Consider the following 22932-nt stretch of genomic DNA (forward strand, 5'->3'; position numbering starts at 1 on the left):
TACTTTTTACAGTGTCAGAGTTGCAATGAGTTTCTAGTCAGCTTAGCATTGATACCAGTTTTAATTTAATTTACAGTGACAACGACCCCTCCAATCCACGTCCTGAGGAGAACCCGCTAAATGATAGATTGGGTTCGAAACGCGTCGGCGTCCAGTTCCACCAAGATACCAAACTAGAAGGGCGCAATAGGATTAGAATTTACACATTTCTACACTGCTGTTTAGTTTATGTGGTTTCCTATATTGCGTACCATGTGACAAACTCACTGTGTATTCTATGGTGGTTGTAACAAGTAGGCTAGTTTTTCAATCTGCCAGTCCACTTGTTAATGTTTTATTTAGGATTGGTGCCTCCATTACATAATTTGTTGAGGCATTATATGGTTGTCTATATTGATTTTCGCAGCACAATTGTTATATGTGGATTGTTTGATTGTATGTATTGTTTACGGTTTATCTAATGTATTTGTGAACCTATGTAAATGTGGTGTACCTTTGGATGCTTTAATACTTGGTTTATAACTTTTGCATAAAAAATAAGTGATTCAACACAAATGGTTGTTCAGCCTAGCAATTTATTATACTAGGTCTGTACCTGTGTTTATACACACTACACTGTCCGGCCCCTTCGTTGGTACATCAGCATGGCACTGCTGCTAATGTTCAGTCAGTCACTGGCACATCCTGCCGGGCGCACCCTGCCCCCTCTCCAACTCCACGTTGGGAGTGTCCGGCCGTGATGCTGCACTGGGCCTGGTACTGCGGTGCCGTTCTGGTAGCACTGGCACAGACAGGCTGCTCAGGCTCGATGTGCCCTCACTGGCATCATCAACCCCCCCCTTGCATGGCCATGGCCACACACCTGTTGGTTTTGAACTGCAGTGGTGACCTGCTCCAGGGCCCTTGCTACATCTTGGCAGCATTGCACCATTTGAATTTGCATTGCCAGTGACCTGCGCTAGAGTTGTGATGTTGCGTTCCCTATCAGGTGGTTCGACCGGGTATATGCAGATAGCCGGGTCAGCAGCTGGCGTTGGCGTCGGGGGTGATGTCCTGCTGCGCCACCATCAGTTGGTTGTTCTCCTTCACTGCAGCCGTTAGCTCCTGCACACTTTCTGTCAGCTGATTTATACTGCGTGCAGTTTTGTACAGCTACAGCTGCATGGCTGCCATGTGGTGTGCCTGCTTGCAGTGCACAACCAGCATCCGGGCTTCGATTCCCAGCCCTAGATCTTGGGCCTGTTGCTCCCTGTCTGCTCGTGTGGCCACGGTGCACTGCTGCCTCAACCGACCGCTTGCCTGTGACCGCACAGTGGCTGTGCGGCGTGTCTGCCTCCTGGGTGGTGGTGGGGCCTGTTCTACTGCCATGTGTGACGCCTGGGGTGCTTGCACTACTGCTGTGGCTGCAGGGGTGGCCCTGTCCGTTTGGGAAGGTGGTGGTACTGGTGCAGGTGCATGTGTATGTGACGGTCCAGGTTGTGGGGCTGGATGGCTCTCTCCCTCCGTCTCATCTGGAGTCTCCTCGATATGGAGTGCCTCGCTATCTGAGGTCTCAGCATCTGCAGCACCTGTGATGTGAATGGGTGCATGATTAATGAAATGAATCTTGCACGTGGGATGTTGCAACATGCATGCAGGCTTGCATTCCCTGACTGGCTTTAGGGATATGTTTCACTTGACAGTTCTGGCTGTGTGTGGCTATCAGGGAACATTGTCACACTACAGGTCCCCCAATGCAATGGGGCATTTCTGATGTGCAGGAACTGCATTACTGGGGTTATCAAATGGCTAGCTCTGGGGGCATGGGCAATGTTAGGGGATGGGGTCGCAGTTGCATGGCTCTTACCTTGTGATTGTTGTGTGGGTTGGGAGGTGTCCAGCTGAGTGACCCCCACGCAGGCTGCAGGGTTGATGGTGTCCTCAACCAAGTCCTTCAGTGGTGTGTTGGCGGCAACTGTGGAGTCTCCTCCTCCCGTGGCCAGTCTCTCCCCCAGCCTCTATGCTATGCGCTCCTTGGCACGGCCTCTGAGGTCATACCACCTCTTCTTAAGGTCATTGATTGACCGCTGTGTCACTCCTACGGCATTGACCTTCGCCCTGATGCGCAGCCAAATGCACCGTTTGTCAGCCTCGGGCACCTTCCTGGAAAGCTTTCCAAAAAGCTTGTCATGGTCCCTGCTGACTCCCTCAATCAATTACTCCAGCTCCTGTTCGGAAAACTTGATTTTCTTCTTCCTGCCAGTTTCACTGGATCCTGCTGCATCCTGGGACATTGTGGGTTCAATGTATGTCCTGTTGTGGGGCTGCAGGGTGTGTCTTCTAGAGCTCAGTGATGTGCCTCCTCCTCACTCCAGCTCTGTGTTCCAAATGAGTAAGGGAACTGCCTACTTCCTGGTTGTGATGTAATCATTATGCTCAAAATCCGACTTCCCGTTTTTGCGATCTCGCCAATTTGCGAGATCGCTATTTGCGATTTCGCAAATTGCGAAATCGCAATTTTGGGTTGGGGAAACGGCCGATTCTGTGAATTTTTAGCGATTTTTTGATATTCGCATACGGCGATTGCGGCTGATTGCGAATCGCATTTTTTGGGCGATTTTTTTGATGCATCCCATTCTGCGAATTCCAATTAGCGATTCGGTATTTTTTGCAAATTGAAATCCGCAGAGTGGGTGCTTGATGCATCTGGGGGATAGTGTAATAAATGACTAAAAGTTATTTGTGATGATTAGTTGGGCGGTATGTGACACATACATGTTTGGTCTGATTAATAGATGAGCTAGAGGAGGTTAGATATTGTTAGGTTGCAGCTGTAAGACTTTCAAAGGAGGAGAGGTTGTGATCTTGTAAAAGAGTTTGTTTGCAGAAATAAAATAATAGAAATGTGGGTGAACCTGCATGTGGGAGTAGTTGTGTTAAGGGCGAGGGGGCATGCAGAAAAAGGAAGGGGGCTATTTGAAAGATATAAGGAGCAACAACAGTCAGAAGTTTTAGGTAAGCTTCAGTTTTCATGCAATATTTTAGGCATACCGAAGTTCTTTTCTGAGATACCATTCAGTTTGGGGATGCAAGACTGTAGAAAGAAATACAATTATACGTATGGTAAGATAATTCTATATTAGTTATTTTGACAGGCACTAGAACCAGGCAGTCCATCCACTGCTAGGCTGCTGCTATGCCACTTCTACAGTGACATAAGCGGATAAGATCATTGGTTGGAAGCAAAAAGTAATGAATGGATGTGTATGTATGGAAACATCAAGATCCTTAGGCAATGCTAAAAAGGAAGCAGTAAACTTAATATCATAGCTGTGCAAGACAATATATGAGTAATGAATGCAAATATTGAAAATCCTGGAGCAGCTGTCTGGTGATGTTTATCCTCAAGTTTAGCTCACAGAATTAATTATAAAAGCAAAGTGAGATCCGTTTGGATGTGTCTATTTTAGCATGGCACACGCAAATGGGGGAGGTCAAGTACAGCTTCTTTAAACAGTGCATTGCCTTAATTTCTGTGGCTGTTGGGTGAAGATCCAGACACTGAGGTATGGTGACTGGGCTCCCTTTAGAAATCCAATGAAGGCTTTGTTAGCAAGGAGGCTTTGATTAAACTTCCTGAAGGACTCCCTTTTGGTAAATAGTCGTGAGGTGTGGACATGTAGATTCTGTTGTGCAAGGTGAAAAGGCCCTTCAGGTGAGGCCCAGCCTTTTGTATTACTTGATCACACTGATTAAGGAAGCTGGTGATTGTTAGTGCTCCAGACTGGAGACTACCCAGCTATAGAGTGGATCATTACACTAAGGCAATATCTTAAGAGCAGCATGGAAAGGACGTTTGAAAAGAAGGACCACTTTAAACCGGTTCTGATGCATGAAACTGTGGGTGCACTTATGGTGATACTGAACACTCTTAAGTTCAACTTGTGACCTAATGAGTGGAGGCGAACTGTATGACCAAAATGGGCTTCGGTTAAGCGCTCTACTTCCGGTGTGCGGATTGAATTTTTTGTTCAGGTGAAAAACATATCTGAATGTTTTCTAGGCATTGCCTAGTCAATCGAGAATGGGGATATTCCAAACACATAATCTTAAACATCTTACAATTCACGTAGGCAAAACCTGGTCTACATTACCCAGTGCATATGAAAGAAAAATAAGGATTGTTTGGGGGCAAGAGCTACCACCTGGGAGAGAAACAAAGTTTGCTTCTTTGTCACATTGCAGTGCCTCTTCCTCGTTTATGGCCTAAACCATAACACTTTTATAGCGCCAAAACCAGTAGATATACGGTGCAGTCCTATGCCCTTTTTGCCTCTATGTAAATTATTTGCGCCCTGTCGACTGCACTCCGTGAAATTACATATACTTGGAACAGACACCTATGTAGAGCCGTGCCCACACATGCCCCTTATTTAGCCATCTATTTTTTTTTATAGAAAAAACAGATAGGATATAGAAAGAAAATGGATGAAGAGTTGCTCATGGATATTGTATTAATATGTTTGAAGAACAATGCTCTATTTAAAGCTAAAAATATATCTAGTGTAGTGAATAATACGGCCGATCAGACTGCTAGAAGCGTTTTGTGCCATCTACCTTGCTTGACAGCTAGTTTGCTCAGGAGGCATGGGCAATAATTTGTCTCAACCAAACTCATACTTGCATTTTCCTCCCTCAATACTCTCTGCAACTAGGTCACATGACTACCACCTGTGTCTTAGTGTTAGGTCACTCCTTTGTAGTTCGTACAATGAGCAGGAATTGCATTTAATCAAGAGACCTATCGGAGGCTGGCTCAGGAAGGTAGACTTTGTATGTACTGGTTTGGTGTTTGTAGGCTCTATATTGACGGACTGTACCAGTTGGCGGAGAGGGCATCGAGCTAAGACTGTAGCTGCCTATCCTCATCATAGTGCACATTGGTGGTAATGACATTGCAAGTGTAGGTCAGCTGGGAGTTTTTGACCTCCTCATGATTGAAATGTAATGGCTGTTCAAAACCTTTACTGAAGAAATTATAGCATATAATACATATTATACCCCACCAGGTTTGAAAGCTTGACTCTTCTACAAGTGTCTCCAGGATTCAGTTAAGTAGCAAAAAAGTTATTAAAAAAAGTAGCTTAACACATCCAAATTCAAGAGAGTGCTGAACGGTTACTCGCGAGGGGATGTCAACTTCCACAGACATGGTATCTACCTGTCAATCAAAGCAAGAAGTTGTTTGTTGACTCTTTGTTGGCTTTTGCAGTACAACAGATTTTAAAAGCTTGACCGGAAGACTCCCTTGTTGTGGTGTGGGGCCTGGATGTTAAGTTAAACATCCAGGCCTATGGCGGTGTAGACTTGTGGTTGGCCACAAAGCAGGTATACACTTTGGCATCAGATAGTCAAAGTGAGACGAACTGTGGATTTGGCACAATTCTACCCCAAGAAATGGCAGTGGTGCTGCAGTGTTTAGGGGAGAACTAAGAGTGGACGCTACTGCGACTGACCGTAGTCTCTTCATGGATAGTTCATCACACTCCATGTGGAAGTGATGTGGGGGAGATGAGACCTGTGCCATGGGGGCAAGTCATGGCTCAGTTCCCCAGGCTTACCTCTCCAAGGATGCAGACGATTCCTTTTGGGTTGCTCTAGCAAAGTTTAACTAGCGGCTCAGCTTATGAGTTGGCCAGGGCTCCCGTTGGACTGGGGAGCAGGTAAGTTAGCCTTTTTGCGAAAAGGGTAGGGGCCCTCTTTTGACAGCAGGATTCCCTAAGCAAAGCCGAGGATGCTGAAGGGCCACTAGGGCTGCCCATCTGAACAGTGTTGCGTTGAGGTGATCAAATGGAAAAATAATTCGATCTGTATATATAAAGTGTATATTATTATGCTGTAAAAAGGCTGCAAAACGTGTTTTTTTGTACAATTAATAGGTTCAGATCCTATGTTCTCCAAATCCGATGTTGTGAATCTTGGGGAGGGTGAGGGGATATGATAGGCTGAGATGAATATGTTGGCTAGCTTCTTTGGTCCTTTGTTCTCCCCCACCGGGAGGAGAGGGGTCCCTCACCTATGCACAAATGATAGTGGAACCTCAAAGCACAAACTCTTATCCTGTTTTATCTCCCTGAACTCTATGTGTGATCTTGGGCCAAGCATGTAGTTGCAATGCGGCTATTTCATATCTTGCATAATCTGAAGCATTTAGAAATGGAGGTAGACAGTGTTAATCATTGCAAAAGCTCGAACTATAGTGTTTCTTGACTTATGGATATAGGGCTTTCCATGTACCTTTGTGAGGCCCAAAGCTCTTAAGTAAAGGAAACTTACAAGGAAGGTGAGGTGGTCATTTGCGTCCAGCTTTTGGGTTTGTGTGGAAAAAGGTATTTGAAAGGTAAGCTAAAGTGTGTGGGACATCTATGAGTGCAGAGAGAAAAATAGCCCTTCTTCAATGCCTGGGTTCAGAAGGATAAAAAGCATTCAATCATATCCCAGAAATCTCTGTCACTGAATCTGAAAACATGAATGAAAACAAGATAGTATTTAAAAACCTGATATTCATTACTTGCTAAAGGTGAACACTATCTTAGAGAGGTACCACTTTTGAAGAAGGGTTCAGTAGGAAGTGAAGTCTGTAGAATGTTATATGTCCGATTTAAGGAAACTTTCTTCCTCCTGTAAATTTGCAGCATTATTGGATAGAACGATCCGTGATCAGTTTATTTTAGGATTTAATATTGAGAAAGTGTGGGAAAAATTGTAATTAAGAAAAGAGACAACACATGAAGAAGTCTTACTGGTAGCTAAGAAAATAGAGCATTCTATTAAGTGTTTTGAGTTAATTAAAAAAGATAACAGGATGGAATAAAGTGTACATGATTTCAGAGACAAATGCAAAGATAAATGTAAAAAGAAAAATACAAAGAATGACTTTGGATTTCAGAGGAGAAAAGTTGCTGTGAGGAATTGCTGTAGGTGTGATTAAAAAGGTCACCTTGCAAATGAGAAAATGTGGCCTGCTTTCAAACCTACTTGTGTGGTATGCAGAAAGAAGGGTCATTTTGTGATGGTATGGAGGATGAAAAAAACAAAACAAATGGTCAGAGAGGTAGATGTGAATGATGATCAGGAAAGTAACACTGCTGACTTTGAATGTGGCCAAATTGTGTTGCCGGTAGGTGATAAAGTGAAGTCTAGTCCTGTGGACATGATTTTGTTGGAAGGGAAAAGTACAAGAGTACTTTTTTGATTCAGGTGCAAAGATCATGATTATTGCTGATAAGTTTTATAGGGAGAAGCTGGAAGGCAATACTACACTACTTAAACCTGATATTATACTTTGTGCATATGTTAGTAAACATATTAAGTTGCATGGCTACTACAGTGGGTTGATTGAATACAAGCAACGTTTCGTGGCAGGGTAAATGTATGTATCCAAGAAACAGAATAGAATAATTAGTTTGCTTCATCAAGGTGATCTGGGAGTGATGTTAGCCCCAACTGGTGAAGAACTGTGGAGAAGTGTGGCTCAATGGTTAGAGCGGCAGACCCTAATGCAGAGGTCTAGCCCGGGACCAGGGTTCAATTCCCAACTCGGCGAGTCTTGGGCTCAATTTCCTCGGACCTGATCATTCTCGCGTCGGTGCCTATTCTATTCATGGGTCCCACTTTGCAACTCTCTGCAATACCTTGCTTAATCTCCACAATGGCCCCAACAACGCTAGGATGCCTGGCTTCACCTTGGGGGTGTCCAGGAGTGGGCACTTCACAGGGAAAAGCCAGGAAGGGTTCCACTGCAGTATGCGTACAAGCGCCGGGATACCCTCATGGGTCGATTCGTGCGCTATACAAGTACTACTACATTTACATTTACTACATCCACTAATTTGTTTTAAAGATAAAATTAATCTGAACGAGGTGTTCAGATGGGGTCTTCTTGGAAGAAATAAAGAAAGATTTCCCTGACATTTTTAGGGAAGGGCTAGGGTGTTTGAGGGGTTATCAACATAAAATATAATTGATTCCAGGAGCAAAACCCACATTTTGCAAGGTCAGAAATGTTTCTCTAGTTGTTAGAGATTAAATGAAAGCAGAAATTGAGAAACCCAAGGCTAATGAGATAATTGAGGAAGTTGAAGGGACGGAATGGCTTGCACCAGTAATTGCAGGTAGAAAATCTAATGGTAGTCAACGGTTATGTATGGACTTGAGGCATCTCAATAAAAATGTGGTAGTGGATAAATATACTCTTCCAAATATCTCAAAATCATTTATGTTGTTACGTGGGACTAGGGTGTTCAGCACAATAGACCCAAGTTCCAGGCTATCATCAGGCTGAGTTAGAGGAGGCGTCTGAGGGCATGACTGCCTTTGTAAAGCCATTTCAGACGTTAAGATATGTCAGATTACCCTTCAGACTAGTGTCTGCAGCATCTGTGTTCCAGCGGGTAACAGAAAATGTTTTAGAGGGAGCGTGTGTTTATCAGTATGACATACCTGTGTTTGGCAGAGACACTAAGGAACACAATATTTGTGTAAGAGAGGGTCTAAAGAGGTTGAGTGAGGGTAATGTTACCATACAACTAGAAAAATAAAATGTTGGTACTAATACCAAAGACTACTTGGGTTACACGATTATTGGTGATGGAATAGTACCTAAAACAGATTCCGTTGATACTATTCAGATAAAGAGCTCGTACACTTCCTGAGAAGAGTTACTGAATTTCTTGGGAATTACTGAATGCTAAAGTAATTTTGTTTAGAATTTTGCTGAATTGAGTGTCAACATGAGAGGTTTGTTAAGAATTGGAGTTTTGCTGATTTAAATGGTATTCATTTACTAGCCTTTTTGGATGAAGATGATCTTGATATTGACATTGTACAGATGGCTGGTTTGTTAGATATTTGTGAGCACACCACAGTTGATAGTGGTTTACAAAATAAATCTAGATTTATACCACCAGGATGTCAAGATGCATATCTTGAGGAATTTCTAGACAAGGTTACACATCAACTGCATCAGTTAGAGGATAGCCACGGAAAAAAATCCCATTGTAAACATCAATATAATCTTACTAAAGAAGACATGACCCTCTTAAGAAATGTTCAAGAAGATCCAGAGTTAGTAATATGTGAAGCAGACAAGGGGGGCAATATAGTTCTCATGGACCTAAAAGACTACTTGGGAGAGATCAATAGACAATTAAATTAGGTTTTTATTTAAAAATCAAGAATTGGTAGTAGTGATCCTTCGAAAAGGAATGGAACCGCACAATCAATGGATGTTCAGTATTAAACAGTAAATGTGTGACAACATGTATATTGCTATTCTATATATTTGGGGTGCTATTTCTTCACACACCTACTACCAAAAGGTGCAATTGAAACACAATCCTAAAATTGTGTATACAAACTTACATAACCAAAAAGAAAATATACAGCACACCAGTGGCGGCTGGGGACATTAGAAAGTGGTGAGGCGTAAAATTTGAGCTGTACGGCACTGCTGCAAGCGAGCGTAGCGAGCGAGCCTGAAAAACCTACAGGGGGTACGGGGGGTTTCCCCTGAGAAAATTATGAAAAAAAAGAGTGGACGAATGGTGCATACTTAAGCAAATTTGAGGAAGCAGGAAGGTTAATAAAGTAATACAATTTAATTATTTATCATTTAAGAAATTAACAATTTTTATGAGCTATAGAGGACAATCTTTGCTACTGCTGATGTTAACATTTACCCATTTTAACTTTTCAACACAATGATTCACTTGTAATGGTTTTGACTGTACAATAAATACATTAATTGACTGTGCAGTGCTGTACATCAATATGACACTATTTCCTTAAATTAATTTTCTGTTTTCATGCAAGAAACTCCTTTTAAAATAAAAGTGCAGAAAATATGAATGCATTTCAAGTTGTACTCTGTGTAAAAAATGCCTGCATGTAACAGCAAAGGCTTCCCATGTTATTGTTTCCCAAAATTCTCAGTAGAAAAGTCATCCCATGCCGTCAACAGAGGCTCCCAAATTATGAGCTGATTAACAAACCCTGATAAACGAAGTGGTCAGGGCATTCATGCAATGGATTTGCCTGCACTAATGGACTCCGTGGATATGCGCAATCAAATAAACGGTGGTGCTAAGAGTGGTTTAAAGCAAAACACAACCTTCCTATCAGCATATCAAAGAACATTTGTTGCGCGCTGTGCAGAGAAAGATTAGTGAAATATTTTTTCAGGGTTGTACAACAGCCAAGATGTAATGCGGTGCTCCCTCATGATGCAGTAATGTGAAACTTTCCCACACGTCATTGTGCACTGTGACAACTTTTCATGGGCACAATAGGATATCACGTGTTTTGGCTGACAAAAATCACCTCATTATAGGTAAATGTGCTGGGGGTTACTCTTTCATTTGACTGAAGAAAATGGAATTCATAGAACAAAAGGCGAGTTTCTAAAGATGAATTTTGTCTTATGTATTCTGATTGGTCACTCACTGGCAGATGCATCAAAAATCGGTATTCCAAGTCCTTAATAGCGAAAAATAAGGAATCGCTAATAAGGACATGCAAACCGCAATGCATCAATAAATTCGCTAAATATTACCGAATCGGTAAAAATCGGTAAAAATACCGAAAACACGGCTGCGAGACACCAAAATAAAGATTAGCAAATACCGAATTAGCAAATATCGAATCGGTATTTGCGATTTAGGTATTAGCGAAATCGCAAAAAGAAGCGGCGCATCAGAAGCAGGCTGATGACATCACAACCAGGAAGTAGCACAGCCCATGCTTCTCTCAGTGCCCTGAGGAGCTCAGAGGAGGAGGAGGCAGAGCACAGGAGCAGAGGAGCAATACATAGCCAGCAGCGACCAGGACCTGCACAGCAGTGCATTATGGAGAAAGAAGCACCCAAGGGAAAGGACACCCCCAGGAAGAGAAAACGAAAGTTCTCTGAGAAGGAACTTGAGATCCTAATAGAGGGTGTCAGCAGCAGGCATGAACGGCTGTTTGGCAAGCTCTCCCTGAAGGTGCCAGAGGCAGATAAGAGAAGGATGTGGCTGCGCATCAAGGACAGCGTGTATGCTGTCGGAGTCACCCACCGCAGCATCGACGACCTTAAAAACGGTGGTACGACCTCCGCAAAAGGGCTAAGGAGAGGTTTGCGGAAAGGGTGAAGGATGCGGCTGGCACAGGTGGTGGGTTCTCCAGTGTGACACCAAACACAGCCCTCGAGGACCTGGTGGAGTCGACAATCGAACCGGAAGCTGTAGTGGGGCTCACCCAACTGGACACCTCGGGTGCTGCGGAAGGTGGACAAGGTAAGATGCAGGTCAGCGCAGATATGCAGCGTCTTGTCAACCCCTGCCTATTTCCCAATGCCAAACACAGTGCACATGTAGCCATGCCCAAAGCAGAATCCCTCAACAGAGTGTTGCATCATGGGAGTTGTAGTCATAACATGAAAGAGTGCATGTCTGACCCCTGAGGTGTATGATATGAAAACAGCAGCAACGGGCCAAATGTCAGTCCATATATGTCCTTTATGTCGATGACAAAAGCAAAAAACACTAATATTCACAAATTAAAAACAATGCTCTGTTTCACACACAGATGCCTCCCCCGTGGAATCAGATGACAGCGGCCGCCTAGTCATCTGTGAGACCCCAGTAGTGACTGATGCGGAGAACACGCTGGAACATGGAGTCACTCCTTCCCCTTCACCACCACCGCAAACATCACTACCACCACCGCGGACAAGAACACCACCACCACCACCACCACCGCGGACAAGAACACCACCACCACCACCACCCCGGCCAAGAACACCACCTCCACCTCCACCAGTCCTGTCAACCACACATAGCCGCAGGGCAAATGTCCCCTCCCTGCAGGAGATGGAGACGGAGCAGAGGCCAGCAGACACAAATGTACAGCAGCAGGCTGTCGACACCCCAACCGCCCGAACAGCAGCACGTCTGCGAGCTAGACAGCGGCCCGATCCCTGGGAAGGGCTGCAGCGACAACAGTTGATCTTGCAGATGTGTATGGAGTCGTCGAGACCCGGATGCTGCATGTTCAGCGCCTGCAGGGGAGACACATGAGTGCAATGAACATGAGCTTGACAAGAATGTCCAAAAGATTTGCATCCATGACTGACGCTGTGCGAGAGCTGACCACAGCCGTTGTAGAAGGCAACAATGACATTAAGGTATGCCTACAGGAACTGACAGGTGCTGTTGTCGCAGGCCAACGGAGTGAGTGCCGGAGACAAAAGCAGTACTGGCTCAGTACCAATGCCACAATTAAGGCCATTAAGAAGCTGTGCATCAGCCCAGCTGTGCTAGCCGATCGGTGTCCCTGCAGGTAGACTTGGGCCATTATTGTGGGGATGTGGCAAGGAGCCTCGATAGAGTGACCACTGCAGTGGAGCATCTGCAGTCTGGAACTGCCAGTATCAGCAGTGTGGGAGGGGATGAGGTGATTGAGGCAGCCTCAAATGTGAGCATCGTCACCATGCCTGAGACAAGCGGGAGGAGGTGCAGCACGTGCTGCGTACCAGCCACTGAAAGTCAGCAAGGAGATGTTGAGGAGTCACGGGACAGGAGGCTGGGTGTCCGTGGCAAACGTAAATAACCATGATGCAACGGCTCCTTGGCCATGGTGAGGTAACCATGGGCCAACTGTAGTGCCACATGCAGTACCGTGTTGTCAATGGACATTTTCCCTTTTGATTTAATTCACGCTGCATCATGTTTCTGTTACATTAATCAGCACCAGTCAGGTGTTAATGGGCATTAAACCCTTGCAATGCATATCATCTTGTCATGGCTCTTTCGTACCTGTCTCAGAAGTGATGCCATGTGATGTATGTCCGCCTCCTTTGCCCTTCTGCTGTGTTGGGCACATGTGCCTGTCGGTGTTGGGGGGGGGGTTGCTGTGCACGTAGCTTGTCCTCACCGTACACCTCTATGGGTATCCCCCTTCTTGTTGCGATGTTATGCAGGATGGCACAGACAGCTATGATCTGGCAGTAGGTCACTGGATCGTACTGCAAGGCACCTCTTGTCTTATGCAATATTCTGAAGCGACTCTTGAGGATGCCGAATGTACGCTCCACCACATTCCTTGTGCTGATGTGTGCTCTGTTGTAGCGCTGCTCTTGTGGTGTTGCTGGGTTGAGGTAGGGAGTGAGTAGATACTCACGCAAGGCGTAAGCGCTGTCACCTGCAGGATGGGGAGAGAATAGTCAGCAGCATGAATGCAATGGTACATGTGGGGATGGATTTAATGATGTTGCATCAATACGTGCCTAGTAGGTGTCCGACTCCAAATTCACCGTTAATCAGGCGCCTGTGGATGCCACTGTGACGGAAGATGTATGCGTCGTGTGTGCTCCCTGGGAATTGGGCTACGAGGTCCGTTATGATGTGCTTGGCATTGCACACAACCTGCACATTAATGGAATGGTATGACTTCCGGTTGCGGAAGATGTATTCGGTGGCTGAGGGAGGACAGATGGGTACATGGGTGCAGTCGACACACCCTATCACATGGGGGAATTGTGCCACCTGGTAGAACTCACGCTTGGTGCGGTTCAACTGCTGGGAGGTTGTGGGGAAGGTGATGTGGCGACGTAGCGTGATAGTGCGCTTTGCGACACGCCTCCGGCTTCTGAAATGACCCCCTGGAAGCTTCCAGATGCCAGCAGGTGCAGGCTGCATAGGACCTGGATATGGGCTGGTATGGCGTGGGTCCTACGGGTCTGGTGCTGCAGTTGTGGTGCCAGATCTGCTATTAGACGCATGATCATGGCAGGGCTGAGTCTGTACTTATCGTACACCTGCTCCTCTGTTTGCCCCAGCAATGTGATGCGCACCTTGAAGACCCATTCCTGGATCATCCTCCTTCACTGGGCCTGGGCGTTGATTCTCCTCCTCCGAGCAAGCACATAGGGGGCAGCCATTTTGGTTGACTAACAGGGTTTACAGGGGCATTTTTGAAGGGTTACTGATTGTCAGCACCTGTTAGAATATATATATATATATATTTTTTCTTCATTCAAATAACTTTACCTCCAGTTTGAGATTCCCCTTATTTTGCTCATGCTAAATAGCGATTTTTGAGGTTTTCGGTATTTGCGATTTTTGATGCATTCCGTAGCGATTCTTTATTAGCGATTCGGTATTTACGGGGCCTACTTTGGTTTTCGTTATTTCCGATTGGCTGGATAGCGATTTGGTAATTTAAAGAGGGGATTATTTTAGCGATTCTTTAATATTTACCGATTTGGGTTGATGCATTGCATTTGGGGGTTTTGCGGTCGGTATCGGTCTATTTTACCGAATCGCTATTTTACCGGGAGGTATTTTGCTTGATGCATCTGCCTGTCAGTGCCTTAAAATTGTCTATAAATGCAGTAGACAAACATTTCCCATCAGTAAACTTTCAAAAATCAGTTTACAGCCTTATATGATGTGATTTATCACCATATCATATGTCTAGACTGAGTGCTTCAAAACTTTAGGAGCAGCAAATGCACGGATTTCCACAGTGCTGCAGACAAAAACATTTAACCATATAGCAAAAGCAGCATATCCAATTAATGGTTTCAAATGAAAATCTGCCAGGTATTGCAGGATGAGCATTTTTTTAAATGAGACTCTTTGAAAAGCAGCTGATTGATATCAATACAGTGAAGTCCCAAAATATGGGAATATGAATGGAATGGCACAAAAAAAGACAAGCCTCACTCAGTGCTGAACTGCAGCAACTCAACAGGGAGCATAATTCAGAAAACAAGATCCACATTTCAAATATATCCTTAGCTGATTTGGGGACCAATACATAATAAGGGTGGAAGTAAGGGGAACTAATGGAAGAGGAGCTACTACAGTAAAAGTGAACACCAAAAGCAGGTACAAGCAGAATGAATCCAGGTTAATTATTTTGAGCAAACAAACTTCAAGTATTGGCATCATCTTTCCATTTAAGGAAGCAAATAAGAATTTACAAAGGAGTGTGTCATCATGCATGGCCTGGAGCCAAGGGATGTGAGCGTGTCTCTCTGATGCATATCCTTGTCGGTCAACTTTGCTGCGGAACAATAAATAAACCATTCTGACTGCAAGTTTCTGGAACAGACTCCAGCGTGCATCTCACCAAAACATCTCCATTCTAATCCGAAATAGTCCTTTCAGATAACAGAGGGAAGTATTTACATAGGCCAAGAAATCATATATTATAACGAATTGTGCAATGCCTCCCATCAAGATTGAGGTTGATGTACAACAAGAATGAAAGCTGTGCAAAAAGCTGTGAGGGGTAGAGTCATTTCAGTTTCAGGCAGCCTTTAGGCATTAGGCAGTCTTTGGGTTGAGGTAAGCCCTGTATATTTAGCAAGCGCTTTGATCCAACCATGGTTCCAGACCCCAAGCCCAGAGAGGTGCTTTAAAGCATCTGACCACTCTGACATGGAGCGTCCATCATAGCACCTACAAACTATATGGGCTCGTTAAATGCACCATAAAAACCGTACTGGAACAAACTTCTGCTCAGAAGTAAATACTTTTTAAAGTAATATCCTCGGTGCTGTAACCTCTCTTAGGGCAGCAAAGGGCTCGGAGCCAGCTGTGGGAATACCCTAGGCATGCTCACTGAGACTCAGTCACTGTGAATCTCGTAACCCGAGCCCTGCTCACTGAGCGTCTCAGTGTCAGATACCCGACCCCTGCTCAGTCAGACCTGTCAAATAAAAACCCGTCTTGGGCCCCACCACTTGGTTCTTTAGATCTACGGCAGACAACAGTCCCAGACCCGCAGAAAGCACGAACAGGTTTAATTTAGCATTCCTCCTCGCGCTCTGCTGCATGAATGCAGGTAAGTGACATCAAGGGTTTAATGTCACTATTTTTTATTTACAGTTTTAGATAACTTACACTCGACCCTCAGGTAACGGAGCGCTTTACAGTAACATTCATATTTTTGTTAGGCAGAATAAATGATTTGCCCAAAATTACAGCCTTTTGAGCCGACGCTGAGACTCAAACTGGTTCCTCAGGTCCGAGTCCAAAGTGTTCACCTCTGTCTGTTACCATTACCTGTGCTTCAGTCGCTCAGAAAAACACCACCTTGTGCCCAATGCTCTTCAGTGGGTTCAGACCCTCCCTCCTGCCCGATGCTCTTTTAGTGGGCTCACACTCCCCTCCCCTCTTGTGCCTGATACTCTTCAGTGGGCACTGGGCATATCCCTCTCCCTGTGAACCCTCCGCCCCCACACAATCCGTCTGAAGCTCTTCAGTGAGCTCAGCCCCGTACCAGCACTTCGCCTCAGTCAGGTCTGTTGTGCCTGCAGTGCAAAGCTTAGTACTTGCACTTCCCCACAGGCGAAGAGATGGTGTACTTGTAAAGAGCGGTAACACAACAGTTAACAGGGCGACGGGGTGAGACTTACTGAGTGTCTACATTACCCAATAACTGTTTATTGGGACTCGCTCAGTGTCTGGGATCCCCAAAACCGAGCATATTACTGGAAGTTAAAAATGCCCGCCTGGGCCTTCTGGGCTTGTGAACTGACAAGAGTGAGCTCAGACGATCTCACGTTAGCAGGCAGTCCGGCCCAGTACAAGTTCCAAATCCGGTGCTGTTTGAATCGGAAAGCAAATCGGCAATACTGTGAAGTAATCAGTGCTGGCCTGGCAAAGCAGTAGATAATGACGATGATGACACAGATAAAAAAGTGCACTCCAACCGCAATTTCCACAGTCACTGCAGAGTGCAGGGTCATGCGCCTGTGGTGGTCGAGTCTGCGCAGACTCAATTCCTGCTTCCCACCTGCCACACCCTTTCCCAACTCGTCACAGGGAGTGGTCCCACCCACGCCCTGTAACAAGTTGGGAAAGGGTGTGGTGTCAAGCTCCACACTCTCTGATTGACGTGAAGTGTTAGCGATCCCGGGCTTGATTTCAAAACGCCCGGGGCTAACTTAATCTCCACGCCATCAGGGGTGGACACTGCACCTCGCAGCTACGTCTTTGCCGAGCTGATGACGTCACAGCCTTCAGGGCTTTGAGGTTCTCAGCCGGCAAACACGTAGCCTTAGGCTACGCTGCTTGATTGAGCAAACAGGGCAGGGTCAGGGTGAGTCACGTAACGTGACGTGAGTTCAATTATAACAATTATCACTACAGTGGTGATATCGGCGGATGTGGAGCATACAGTGCCCCGAGTTCAAGGCATTTCGGCAGCTTTCAAATGCGTATTTTATTTTTATAAATGACTGCTGAGCATAGCCAGCAATCTAATGGGGGCGGAGCCCCGACGCCCTCATAGGGAAACCGCCACTGCAGCACACCCTATATTCTTTTGTTAATGTTAATGTTAATGTTAATCAGCATTTATTGAGCTCTCGTACGCCCGGAGGCTTCATGGCGCTATAGGAAGGAACAAGGCGCGGCAGTCAATTAGTAGAGATGAAGCAGCTCAGTGATGTGCCTGAGAGAAGAGCCAGGTCTTCAGGGAATGTCTAAAGCTAAGGATATTGTCGCTCAGTTTTAGGTGTAGGGGAAGAGAGTTCCAGAAGGCAGCTGCAAGGTGGTCGAAGCAGCTGCCTCCGAGACGCTTCCTCTTGTACGGAGGAACAGTCAGGAGGGATTTATGGGTGGACCGGACGTTGCGGGAAGGGCTGTATCTTTTAAATAAGTCTCTAATGAATAGGGGGCCAATGTCATGTAAAGACTTAAATAGGATGCACCCGGCTTTGAAGGCCACGCGTTGCTCAACCGGCAACCAGTGTAGCTGTTTCAGGCCAAGTCTGACTGATAGCCTCCTAGGGATGTTCAAAAGAAGTCTGGCTGCTTGGTTCTGAACCAGCTGGAGGCGTTTAAGCTCTCCAGTTTGGAGCCCAAGGTAGAGACTGTTGGAAAAGTCCAATCTGGACAGGACCAGGGAGATGACGATCTGTGTGAGGGCAGCTGAGGAGAAGAAACAGGCAATTTTTTAAATTTTCTTCAACTGGAAAAAGCTGGAAGACACAACTGCTCCAACCTGTTTTTTTAGGGAGAGATCCTCGCTGATAAAGATACCTAGGCTCTTAACCGAGGATGACTTAGATGGGGGGGCGCCCATGCTGGAGGGCCAGAAGCTGGGATTCCAACTAAGCATACTCTGTCCAGGCAAGACCAGTTCGGTCTTGCCTGGGTTAAGTTTCAAATGATTGCAGCTCATCCAACTCAGAATGTGGGACATGGTGTTTTGAAATTCTACCACAGAGTCCTTGGTGTTCAAAGGAAAGATGAGCTGCAAATCATCAGCATAGTTGAAGATGGTTACCTTTGCTTTCCTGAGGGAGTATAAAAGGGGGCGTAGGTACAAATTAAAAAGCAGAGGAGATAACGAGGAGCCTCGAGGTACTCCGCAGATGGTGGATATAGTAGGAACCGTGAAGGAGCCCAGTCTGACCGATTGAGTTCGGCCAGTGATGAATGAGCGGATCCAGCTCAGCGCAGGGCCCCTAAGGCCTGCCTGCTCGACACGGTCGACTAAGATGGTGTAGTCGACCGTGTCGAACGCAGCAGAGAGGTCCAGTAGCACCAAAGCCTGATGGATCCCTTCGTCCGCGTTTCGCCTCAAAGTATTCTGCACCGAAAGAATGACCGCTTCAGTAGAATGGCAAGGACGGAAGCCAGCCTGATTAGGTGCAAGATACTCTGATGTTTCCAGAAATGTGGAAATGCTGTCACAGACGTGAGACTCCAGAAGTTTGGCACAGTATGGCAGCAGAGATATGGGTCTGTAATTGAGCGGATCTAGCGGGTTGGCTCCTGCCTTTTTTATAAGGGGGATGAGGAGGGCTTTTTTAAAGTTGTTTGGGACTTTACCCTGTGTAAGCGATCCGTTCAGCATGGAAAGTAAGCCCCCGGGGATGCTGGTACCCACTTCTTTCAGAATGTGAGGGGGGCAGATGTCATCAGGGGAGCCGGATTTGACCTTTGTAAGGAGTTTGGATAAGTTGGCACTTTCAATAGGGGGATAGGAGTCCAGGGTAGCAGAATTATGAAAGGTGTCTGCGAAAAGAAGAGGAGGCTGAGTGGTAGGGATACTTTGTTTAATGGTACAGATTTTATCGAAGAAGAAGGAGTTTAGTGAATTGCAGAGCTCCTGGGTGGGGACCATCGGAAGAGAGGTTCTGTCACTGGTGCTAAGATTTTCCACAATATTGAACAATTCTCTTGATTTATTATGAGCCTTGAGAATTTTTTCCGAAAAGTAGTCAGTTTTATGTTTCAGAATAAGCTTTTGGTAGTCCTTACGAGCCTTACAGTAGTTAGCCCTGTCTTGTTCTGAGTAGGCTGTTCGCCACTTTCGCTCCATTTGACGGACTTCGAGTTTAAGGGTTTTCAAAAGAGGTGTAAACCACCTGTGAGCGTCGTTGGGGCGAGAGCGGGGAAAGTTGGTACAGGGAGCATGAGCATCAGCTGCCTGGAGTAGCCACCCAGAAAAGGCTTCTTCCATTTCTTCGATGTCCTGATCAAGTGAGGGAAGGGAGGAGGTGAAGGATCCAATAAAAGCGGGGATGTCAACATTCTTCCAAATTCTAGTTTTTCCTCCTAGCTGGGGCAGGGGCTTTCTACTTCTTTCAGTGGTCATGGTGAAGTTGATCAGAAAATGATCCGACCAAATGCAGGGCGTGATGGACTTAATAGCCAAGGAGATGTTTTGAGACCAAATTTGATCTAGGCTATGCCCTTTATCATGAGTTGAAAGGTGAATATGTTGGATGAGGTTCATGTCTAGGAGGGTCTCTTTCAGCGTAGCTGCCTGAGAGTCAGACTCAGCAGAGTCCAGCCAAAGGTTGAAATCTCCCAGCAGCACGATTTTATTGTGGGAAATTATCAAGGGGGAAAGTTGTTCTGCTAGGGATGCCGTGAAAGTGGGCATATTTTGAGGGGGGCGGTATATGAGGATCAGAAGTAGTGATCCAGTATTAGTGTCCAATTTAAAAATCAGGTTGTCTGATCCTGTTAAGTCAAGGGATGGTAAGGAAAAGACCTCACCGTCATGATAATCGTGACGTGAGGACGCGTTTGTAAATGAAGTGGATGGGACTTTGTGAACGGATTTATTAAGGTTCCGGTGCTTTGCTCTTTCTATGTTTTGCAATGAGTGCGTCATGATTTCATTGTAGGACTTTTAAGGTCCAGTGTTAATCGCCGCCGTGTTTGCTATAGCTTATTGTAAGTACTTTTTAGGAGGACTGAAAGACAGATTACTTTTCATTCAAATACAAGTTTCTACTCTACATTATACCTTTGGTGGTCCTACTACATTAAACTATTGGAGTTTTTTGACATTACTATACGCCAGCGACGGCTCGTGGAGGGAGTTACGGTGGGGCAGGAGGGCGGGGAGGAGGAGGGGCAGGGCGGAGGTTGCTAAAAACCGGCATATGGATAATTGCAGGTAAGTAAACAATTTAATTAATAAAACGAATTTCGTAGCTTGCACTGCATTGCATTTTGCGATGCAAGGCGCACTACGAAATTCGTTTTATTAATTAAATTGTTTACTTACCTGCAATTATCCATATGCCGGTTTTTAGCAACCTCCACCCTGCCCCTCCCCCTCCCCACCCTCCTGCCCCACCGTAACTCCCTCCACGAGCCGTCGCTGCTATACGCTTAGATTGGACTGCCTTGAAGAACCCTATTTGTGTTTACCTTACTTCGCTCGTGCCTTGACAAAGTCTAAGGGAAGACGAAACACGTGTTGGCTGTTGTTCTGTTTGTGTTGGGAGATTTCAAAAGAAAAATAAAGAAACTTACTCATCTGAAGAAACTGATTAATTTGGACTCTGTCGTCGTAAAAGGCTATATGATTTTGACACAGTTGGTTCTCATGTGACAAGAGTGATTAATGACTTATTCTGCTGGAACATAACCTTGACAGAACTTTACATGTTTAAAAGAATATAGGGTGTGCTGTATATTTTCTTTTTGGTTAAGTAAGATAATTAAATGACAATAATTGCTATGAGCAATTAAAAGAATATCCCATTCCTAATATTGAGAAAACTATTAATGCCAGATTACAGGACTGGCATGAGTCAGGCCTTATCTCAGACAAAGAGTACCGATATATGCAGGCTAAGGACAGCAGGCATCCTTGCATATACATACTCCCCAAAATACATAAAGGGGGAGCCTTCCCGCCCGGGAGCCCTATAGTCTTGGGCAATTGGGGCCCAACGGAACATCTATCAGAGTATATATATGGCTTCTTACAGCCTCTAGTAAGAAATCTACTGGCATATCTTAAAGACAGTAGGGATGCATTATGTAAACTTGAAGATTTTGAATGGGATAGCAAAGACCTCATGTTTGTCACAATGGATGTGGAAAGTTCATATACATGTATCCACACAGAACAAGGTCCAGAGGCCTGAAGTACTTCCTATATAAAAGAAATGTGACACATTTGGAACATGCAATGATGCTTCTGGAAATGGCGCGCATGATCTTGACCATGAATGCTTTTCTACATGATGGGATTTGGTTTTTACAAAAACAGGGAACGGCCATGGGATCCAGGTTTGCTCTGTCTTATGCAAACCTTTTTATGGGTTTGTATGAGACGGAGCATGCCTGGGGATCAGGAGCTACGAGGTGGATTGACAATATTATCTTTTACACAAGATATATAGATGACATTTTACTTATTTGGAATGGAGGGGAGGAAGAACTAATGGCCTTCCAAGGTTATCCTAATACAAACAGATTTAATGTCAAACTTACCATGACATATTCAAGAGAAAGCATTGATTTTTTTGATCTTAGACTGTTTGTCTTAATAACAAGATACAAAGTGATATGTTCAAGAAGCCCACCTCGTGTAACAGCGTGTTGCATGCTGAAAGTGCACACCCTGGCACTACATCAAAGCAATCCCATATGGTGAGATGATTTGCGCCAGGCGAAACTGTAGCCAAGATGAGTCTTTTGATGAAAATCTAGAAAATATAAAAAAGAACTTCAATTGTAGGGGCTACTCGAACAATTGTCTAGAACAAGCTGAATCAACAATTAGGAAAGAGAACAGGCAGAGTACGCTGAATCACAAACCTAAAAATGAAAAGGGAACCAAAAATGAATATGTGGTGTGTACAACCCAATATAATGTCTACAGCCATCATATTTATAACATTCTACATAGGAACTGGTATCTATTAGCCTCAGCAAAGTTACCTGCTAGTACTATCTCGGAAAAACCTAGGATTGTATATAAGAGAGGTAAAACTTAAAAAAATATGCTCTGCCCCAGCGATGTAAAGGATCAGAAAAAAGGGCATAACCATGTGGCTACCTAACAAACCTAATGGTTTTTTTGTTTATTGCTCATGTAATATGTGCCAATTAGGACTACACAAAAAATCAAAATTCAAATATAACACAGAAAGAGAATTTACAATTAGTTTGCTTATAAATTGTAATACAACCTTTACTGTGTATATTATTGGATGTCCCTGTAACAAAATCTATGTAGGCAGTAGTAACCGTAATCTCAAAACACATACACAAAAACCATCCAGAAGATCCAAAAATATGGTTCCATGCAATTGAGCAGGTGAAACCATTAGAGAGGTGTGGCAATAGGGTCAAAGTATTAAGAGAGGCAGAGGCGAGTTGGATCTGTCGCCTTAGGACAATTACTATGGGCCTGAATATCAATAATGAAATGTATCATTTTTTGTGAGATATTTATTGCTTGATCATTGCTTGATTAGCATCTGTTGTATAATATATACTATCTGGATTATACACTATGTCGCTCCTTTGGACATTGATACTAATTGTTAAATGTATGATATTCCGTGAAACAAAATACTGCTGGGTTACGCTTCTCATTTCTGCTAAAACATAATTACGGATACTGTATATCTTCAATGAT

At 44.7% G+C, this 22932-nt stretch overlaps 1 pseudogene; it reads right to left on the reverse strand.

Annotated features, from left to right (window-relative positions):
- Nucleotides 1-671: 671 nt before the first annotated feature.
- LOC147708422 (uncharacterized) lies at nt 672-1629 on the reverse strand (annotated as a pseudogene).
- Between the last annotated feature and the right edge of the window lie 21303 nt (nt 1630-22932).

The sequence above is a fragment of the Lissotriton vulgaris genome, chromosome 6, assembly GCF_964263255.1.
Source record: "Lissotriton vulgaris chromosome 6, aLisVul1.2, whole genome shotgun sequence".
Taxonomy (NCBI): domain Eukaryota; kingdom Metazoa; phylum Chordata; class Amphibia; order Caudata; family Salamandridae; genus Lissotriton; species Lissotriton vulgaris.